The sequence below is a fragment of the Octodon degus genome, unplaced genomic scaffold (assembly GCF_000260255.1).
Source record: "Octodon degus isolate 3935 unplaced genomic scaffold, OctDeg1.0 scaffold00157, whole genome shotgun sequence".
Taxonomy (NCBI): Eukaryota; Metazoa; Chordata; class Mammalia; order Rodentia; family Octodontidae; genus Octodon; species Octodon degus.
Genome location: NW_004524733.1, coordinates 6,412,888 through 6,418,695, shown reverse-complemented (window position 1 = coordinate 6,418,695; position 5,808 = coordinate 6,412,888). Strand labels below are relative to the sequence as shown.

At 47.3% G+C, this 5,808-nt stretch overlaps 1 non-coding gene and 1 pseudogene across 1 annotated transcript; one reads left to right on the top strand and one right to left on the bottom strand.

Annotated features, from left to right (window-relative positions):
* Positions 1–772: 772 nt before the first annotated feature.
* On the bottom strand, positions 773–879 carry LOC111813000. Its single transcript, XR_002818359.1, has one exon. It is a non-coding gene; the product is annotated as a U6 spliceosomal RNA (small nuclear RNA).
* A 231-nt stretch (positions 880–1,110) lies between these two features.
* LOC101585396 lies at positions 1,111–1,913 on the top strand (annotated as a pseudogene).
* Positions 1,914–5,808: the final 3,895 nt, after the last annotated feature.

Genomic DNA, 5,808 nt, shown 5'->3' with positions numbered 1-5,808 from the left:
AGATTGAAGTAGAGGCCATCTATTCCAATTTTCCGTAGGACTTTGAACATGAATGAGTATTGGACTTTGTCAAAAGCCTTTTCTGCATCAATGGAGATGATCATGTGGTTTTTAGTTTTCACTCTATTGATATAGGGTGTTACATTGAAAGATTTTCGAATATTGAACCATCCTGCATCCCTGGGTTGAATCCTACCTGTTCATGGTGTATGATCTTGTTGATGATTTGCTGTATTTATTTGCTTGGATTTTATTGAGAATTTTTGCATCTATGTTCATGAGGGAGATTGGCCTGTAATTCTCTTTCTTGGTTGCGTTTTTCCCTGGTTTGGGGAAGTATAGTTTGAATTAGTATTGAGTTCTTTCCTCCAGGAATGAGTTTCGGAGAATTGTTTCCTTTTCAATTGTATTGAAGAGGTTTTTTTTGTTTTTTTTTTTTTGTCAATGTGGGGATTGTACTCAGGCCCTTGCACTGCCATGTAAGTGCTTATTCTACTAAGCTATCTCCTTGGCCTCCCTCATTTTAGTGTTTGTGGAATATTTGAATTATATCTTTTGTAAATTCCTTATAGAAATCAGGTGTGAATCCATTATGACCTGGACTTTTTTTGTATTACATTTTGAATTTTTTTGGCTGTGAATTAGTTGGAGTTCTTATAGCCTTTTCATTCAATTTTGGTAATTTGTACCTTTTTAGAAATCTGTCCATTTCTTCTCTGTCTTCTATTTTGTGCAAATAAAGATTCTCAAAGTAGGTATTGATGATCTTCTGAAAAACATGGAATGCTTCATGAATGTGCATGTCATCCTTGTGCAGGGGCCATGCTAATCTTCTCTGTATTGTTTCAATTTTAGTATATGTGCTGCCAAAGTGAGCACCAGCTAGCTTTTTAGAATTATGTAAAACTGTAGGCAGGGAAAAGAGCTGCCCCAGCCTCCCTCATGTTATCCACCAGGAGAAGCAAGTTGCTCACCAAAACTTGAGGAAAGGGGCCCACCCAAGACTAGGCAGTTCCCAGAGGGTGGCTCTGGAGCCAGCCTCCTTGGGTTCAAGTCACTCCTCTGTGACTTACTAGCTGTGTAATGTGGCCACCAGCACTTGGGTCCACCATGAATTGGGTTTTTTTCATGGCATTCCTGAATGATGTCAACAAGCACTCTTCCATCTTTGGGCACATCTGGCTGTCTCTGGTTTTCATATTCTGCCTGCTGGTGTACTTCGTGATGGCTGAGCATGTGTGGAGTGATGACCACAAGGACTTCAACTGCAACACCTGCCAGTCAGGGTTCTCCAGCATCTGCTTTGACCACTTCTTCCCCATGTCCCATGTGCGCCCTGCAGCTCATCCTGGTCACATGCCCCTCACTGCTGGTGGTCATGCACGTGGCCTACCGCAAGGCTCAGGAGAAGCAGCACCAAGAGGCAGTTGGGGAAGGTGACAGTTGCCTGTACCCACACCCTGGCAAGAAACAGGGCAGTCTGTGGTGGACATACATCTGCAGCCTGGTCTTTAAGACCAGCATAGACACCACCTTCCTCTATTTGTTCCACTCTTACTACCCCAAATACATATCCCCTCATGTGGTCAAGTGCTGCTTGACTCCCTGTCCCAACACAGTGGACTGCTTCATCTCCAAGCCCTCAGAAAAGAACATCTTCACTATCTTTGTGGTGGTCACTGCATCCTGCTCAACCTTGTGGAACTGTTCTACCTTGTGAGCAAGTGGTGTCAGGAGTTCGTGGTGACAGAAAGCACAGGCCATATCTGTGGGGCATCACCCAGACTGTTTCACAGCATCCTGCAAACAGAGCTACCTCCTCTCAGGCAACCTCATCTTCCTGGGTTCTGATATTTACCTTCTTCTCATGCCGGACTGCCCCCCAAGACTCCATGAAGAAAACTGTCATGTGAGGAGCTGTCTGGTTGGACCTGTGGGGTGGGGCTGGCCTGGGAGGTCCTGACTTCTCTCACAAGAATAGTCTGAGGCTGAAGGAGCAGAGTGGTGAGTTAGAGGGAGAACACAGATGACATGGGGCCCAAGTCCTGGTCCCAGCTGTGGGGACCTGGACTGCCCTGTACCTCAGTTTCTTCTGCTGCAAAATGTTGATGTAGAGGACAACCACATGTGAGGGGTGGTAAGGAGATGTTTAGTTGGAGAACAGGTGGGCAAGCACCTTGGATGTGAGGCCCAGGGTTAGGGTTTAATAAAGGTCAATGCACTCACTGATCCAAGGTGCCCTTTGTCATTTGACCTTGTGACCACCATCGCTCCAGTGTGCATCTCTCTGCCCTTGCAGATGACTACACTTGATCTAGCAGGTTGAGGTGCCTCCTCTCCTGCACAGGCTTGCCCCAGCACCCCAGAGATCATGCCATGTGCCCACGCTGCAGGCTAGCCTTCAGTCCCTCTTGCAGGTTTAGGCCCACGAGATGGTGCCGTAAGGAATGGAGCGTGACGTGGATAGGGCATGGACCCTGGAGCCAGCATGACTGCATTCAAGGCAAGCACAACTGGGACTTGGAAAAGTGACTGCGTCTCCTCTCCAAAATGGGTTAGGAATGACTAACCTGTGAGGTCACCACTGTGAAGAGGGTGAGCCCACTATAAAAGGTCACATAAATGTTAATCCCTGCTACAGGAAGGAAGGCAGAGGGGCTGCTCCTTGGCTGCACATTAACCTTCATGATCCCAGCCAGCCAGGGCTGCTCTGCAGCCCTCGCTTGGTTGCCTTCAGCTTTCCTGGAAGACTTTCCCAGAAGCACAGAGGCCTAGGTGCACAAGGATGGATAGCAAGGCTTGCCTGGCTCCATACCCACTGAGGCATTCCACGCTGCTAACCTGCATTTTTCATCTCCAGCAGGGCAGCAGGTGCCTGGTCTACACAAGCTCTACTCAGCTCCTCTCACCATGTATTCAACCAAGAGCAGCCCAAGCTGTAGCTGGCAGAAATACCCCTACCAGTGCAGGATACTGTCCTAGGCTAAATCAAGGTTGCCACTTTCCACAGATGTCAGGTGCTGGAGAACCTCAGAAATAGGCTTCCAGAAGAAAGGGCAGAAGAGGGGGCTAGGGACAATGTAGTAAGACACAGAGGCATCCAGAAGGGGGGCAGAGAGAGGTCAGTGTCACCAGTGCAGTCCTGGCCTGACACATGACACCAAGCTCTTGCTCCCCCTCTGTGTTCTCACCCACATACTTGGCAGCCCAGCCAAGCTGGGAGAGGAAGTGTGGGCCAGGAGAGAAGAGCCACAGGTGTTTGCTCTGAATACTTCCCTCGGGAAGTCTGCCCACCCAGCCTACACTGCCCACCCACCCCATCACTCTTGCTTGGTTCATTGGCTCAGAAAGTCCCACCCTTGTCTCCAGCAGGGTGTTCCTGGAGAACACCCTTCTTCCCTGCTGAGAAGAAGGAAGAAAATCTACTTGGGGAGGCACTTGGGCAGAAGGGCAGCCTAGGGACAGGAGAGCTGCACCCACCCAAAGGGAGAGGCGAGGACCAAACAGGGCTGGAGAAGGGGCAGGGAAGAGGGACCCATGCAGCTGCAGATGTCCAAGGGGTCTCAGGCTGTGGGCCAGGCTTTAGGAAGGTGGGACAGTGGGATGGGGCTTAGGTGACTGGAGGAGCCCCAAGGAAGCTCCAAAGAAGGAAAGGAATATCCTGCCAGCCAAAGGAGGAGGAGACCAAGAGAAAAGGTCTTGGGACCTGCTGTGTGTTCCTTGGGCAAGCCCAGGGCTTGGTCCTGGGAGACAGATGAGGGAGGTGTAGAGTAAACCCAGCAGCTGGCAGTCAGGCAAGGAAAACAGGTGAGTGGGCCACTGAGTACTGGTGCTGCACTCCACCTCAGAAGGCAGAGGACTCTGTGTCCTGGGGATATGGTGGTGGCTGAAGAAGGTAGGAGCTGACTCAGGAAGAAGGAGGGCAGGGCTTGGAATGGAAAATGACATGAGTCCTGGGAAGGGAGTGTGGAGGTTAGGGTTTAGGGCAGGGAGACCTGCATGAAAACAGCCACTAAGCAAACAGAGAAGGAAGTGTCCCTGAGACAGGCACAGCCCAGGTCAGAGTCCAGCCTTTGGCCCTTCTTATGGCCCTCACTAAAGCTCATGTAGTTAGAATCCCAGAGGAGCCCATGGTGGGCAGCCAACACTGGCTCAGTGGCATGGCAGGGAGAATACCAAGCCACCGCCATTCCAAAGTGCCTCTGTTCAGTTTGGAAAGGAATATCTGGGAAGCCTTGTGGAGTCAGACAGGAGACAAGGGAGGCTGTCCTGTGATCTGCTGGGGCACATGTGGATGTCCGAGCCTAAGGTCCAGTGCTTGTGGCACCCAGTGAAAGTTATGGATGAGCTTGGCAGCTGATGGGACAGCTGTGCTCTTTAGGCTAAAATATGTGGTGCTGACCCCGTCTGGCAGGTCCATACAGGATGATATATTCACATGTATTTATTACTTTGTAGAATAAACTAGAAACTGATTTTTTTTTTTTTTTTTGGTACCAGGGATTGAACTCAGGGCCTTGCGCTTGCCAGGCAAGCTCTTATTCTACTGAGCTGTCTCCCTGGCCCTAGACCTTGATTTTGGAACCTGACAATAAATAAATAAATAAATTAATTAATTAATAAAACTTAACCAGTGGGACAAACTTAATCTTTTGCCTGTTCTTGGAAATAAAGTTTTACTGAAAAGCAACTACTCATTTACATATTATCTATGGCTGCTGTCATGCAAAGATTGCCAAGTTGAATAATTGGAACAGTGTCTGAAAAGCCCCATCTGTTTATGACATTTTACAGAAATGTTTGCTAACTTTTATCTAATTTAGCATTCCCTGAACTGAGCTCTATCAATCACTGCTTTCCAGCAGTCAACTTTGGTGTTAGAAAGAGTTCTGTAGTCATTTAAGACCAAAAATATTGGATTAAACAAGAGTTAAGTATCCTATTTTTTATTGTAGGAGAGTATAGAAGCCTTTCTCTTCCTTTATCAATGGTGATATACATTGAGAAACTCCAAGGCAATAAAGGGTTAATTCACCTTGATTTATTTGACAATAGCACACTTTTTTTTAAAAAAAAAAGCTTTTTTATTAATGTAGTGCAGAACAGTATTCTTAGGGATACTGACTCTGGAATTCTGAAGTAGACATTCATTTACTAGAAGTTTAAACTCATGACTGATTCATTGACTTATTTTTCCTAAGGGCAGGTGAAAAGTTGTTTAGTACATTATAGTGTTTAAGCACACAGATCTCAAACAAACCTGAATGTGAATTAAAGCTCTCCCGCTCACTCAAACTGGTTGTGTTACTGTCCTAGTTACTCTTCTTTTGTTGCTGGGACAAATACCTGGCACTCAAAATGAAGGAAAGAGAGGTTTACGTAGCTCACAGTTACTGGAGGTTTCAGTCCATACTCAGCTGGTTCCAAGGCAGAGTGGCACATGGCAGAGGGCAATCTTTCCTGGTGGTGGCAAAGAGCAGAGAGCCAAGGGAGGGGCAGCAGCAATAATGGCTACAGAGAATAAGTCTGTCTCTCTGTCTCTCTTATGTTACATTCAAGCTACCTGCCCTAGGCTGGGTGTAGCACTCACATCCATAATCCCAGCAGTACTCAGACCCATAATCCCAGCGGTACTAGGACTCATAATCCCAGCCTTTGATCATGAATTAATCAAATGGTAGAACTGCGCCACAATGACTGCATGAGGCTTTGGGGGGGACAAATACACACAAACCATAACAGTTACCAAATATTATAGTTAGGATGGCTTTATAATTTGCAAGTTTTAGTATAAAATGAAAGTGTAGG